Raw genomic sequence first — 2500 nt, forward strand, 5'->3', positions numbered from 1 at the left:
TCGTGAATCTCAAACAAACAAACAAACAAACACACACACACACACACACACACACACACACACACACACACACACACACACACACTAAAACACACCAGCGCAATAGGACAAACGTAAAAGCACACACACACATACACACACACACACACACACTGACCTCTTGTTGGAGTGTCGCGGCTGACCTCTGCCCGCGCCCTTCACTCAGATCTGCTGGGGGTCAAGGAGGTCACGTTAGGTCACGACAACAAATCAACAACAACAATGATGATGACAATAATGAAGATGATGATGATAATAATAATAATAATAATAATAATAATAATAATAATAATAATAATAATAATAATAATAATAATAATAATAATAAAAATATCACAGACAATAGAAAGAATAAGAATAAGAATAATAACAAGAAAAAAGAAGAGTAAGAAAGAGGAAAAAAGAAAGGAGAAGAAAAAGAGCTGGAAAGGAGAAGAAGAAGAAGAAAAAGAAGAAGAAGAAGAGGAAGTAAAAAAAATAATAGAAAGAGGAAGCAACAGCAGACCAAACCTCTCTTCCAAACTCCAATTTTCATTAACGATACAAGTACGTCATTTGTTTCATTCACCCTATTTATTTATTTAGTTTTTCTTGCCAGTCTCCTCCAGCGCCGCGTACCCAACCTGTACCCGCCGCGTCAGGTCCTGAATACTTTACTGTTAGCCGCGGTTGCTGAACACTCCCTTCGCTCTTCTCCTTAACTAATGAGTAAGTAAACGTGCGTGTGGCCTGAGGGTTTGGTAGCCACGTGCCCCGCCCACCTGCCCGCCGCCCACTGACTTGGGTTATGTGGTGGGCGGGGACGTTACCCTGCCAGAACCAGCTCTTCTCCTTAACTAATGAGTAACTAAAAATGCGTGTGACCTGGGCCGGGGAGGGTTTGGTGGCCACGTGCCCCGCCCACCTGCCCGCCGCCCACTGACTTGGGTTATGTGGTGGGCGGGGACGTTACCCTGCCAGAACCAGCTCTTCTCCTTAACTAATGAGTAACTAAACGTGCGGCCAGGACCAGCTCTTCTCCTTAACTAATGAGTAACTAAACGTGCGTCCAGGACCAGCTCTTCTCCTTAACTTATGAGTAACTAAACGTGCGTCCAGGACCAGCTCTTCTCCTTAACTAATGAGTAACTAAACGTGTGTCCAGGACCAGCTCTTCTCCTTAACTTATGAGTAACTAAACGTGTGTCCAGGACCAGCTCTTCTCCTTAACTTATGAGTAACTAAACGTGCGTGTGACCTGGGCCGGGGAGGGTTTGGTATCCACGCGCCCCGCCCACCTGCAGGCCGCTCACTGACTTGGGTTATGTGGTGGGCGGTGACGTCACCCTGCCAGAACAGCCAGAACGGATCATAAGCACCATTTTTTTTCAAGCATGACTTTTTTTTATAGCAGGAGACAGCTCAAGGCCAAAGAAAAAAGGAAACAATAATGAAGAAAAAAAACGCTATTTGCTGCTCCTATAAAGCTCAGAGGAGTGGCCGATAGACAGGTCAATTTCGGGAGGAACAAAAAAATAACGTTCATGATAACCCGACTAATCTCCGTGGACTCGGGAAACGGTTGACGTGGGAACAGAAAACGTCTGAGAACACCACTGTTATAATTGAGAGGCTTCGGCACTATGAACGTGAAAACCGAAAACAACCGAAACCGAACCAAACCGAAAACCGAACCAAAACCGAGCCAAACCGAAAACCGAACGTGAAAACCGAAAACCGAACCAAAACCGAAAACCGAGCCAAACCGAACCGAACCCAAAACCGAACCGAAAGTGAAAACCGAAAAATAATTAAGAGGCTTCTGCACCATGAACGTGAAAAAAGACAATCCTGTGAACCCGACTTGTCTCCTTCGTGGCCTTGGGAAACAGCTGATGTGGGAACCAAAAGCATCCGGGAACACGACCACAGCATGGCCTCACTCCCGCTCTGATTTATTTAGTTATCTTTTACGCCTATCTTAAAACAGGTATCTTAATATATCCCCCCCTCTTAACATAGCTACCTTAAAATACACCTTAACATACCTCAACACACATCCTTTAACATACATAGCTACCTTAAAATACACCTTATCATACATCAACACACATCCCTTAACACACATAGCTACCTTAAAATACACCTTAACACACATAGCTACCTTAAAATACACCTTAACATACCTCAACACATACCCTTAACATACATAGCTACCTTAAAATACACCTTAACATACCTCAACCCACATCCCTTAACATACATAGCTATCTTAAAATACACCTTAACATACCTCAACACACATCCCTTAACATACATAGCTACCTTAAAATACACCTTAACATACCTCAACACACATCCCTTAACATACATAGCTACCTTAAAATACACCTTAACATACCTCAACACACATCCTTACGTAGCTACCTTAACACCGCGACCTTAAAACTTCTCTACAGTTCAGGAATGCCGCAGCGAACCG

General features: G+C 43.6%; 1 long non-coding RNA gene across 1 annotated transcript in view; it reads right to left on the bottom strand.

Annotated features, from left to right (window-relative positions):
• Nucleotides 1-2500, bottom strand: part of LOC126991770 (uncharacterized) — a 44088-nt gene that overhangs the window by 10155 nt on the left and 31433 nt on the right. Inside the window, exon 3 of the long non-coding RNA XR_007745837.1 lies at nt 158-210. This is a non-coding gene — a long non-coding RNA (uncharacterized LOC126991770). The remainder of the gene's footprint in view (nt 1-157; nt 211-2500) is intronic.

This window comes from Eriocheir sinensis, unplaced genomic scaffold (genome assembly GCF_024679095.1).
Source record: "Eriocheir sinensis breed Jianghai 21 unplaced genomic scaffold, ASM2467909v1 Scaffold334, whole genome shotgun sequence".
NCBI lineage: Eukaryota > Metazoa > Arthropoda > Malacostraca > Decapoda > Varunidae > Eriocheir > Eriocheir sinensis.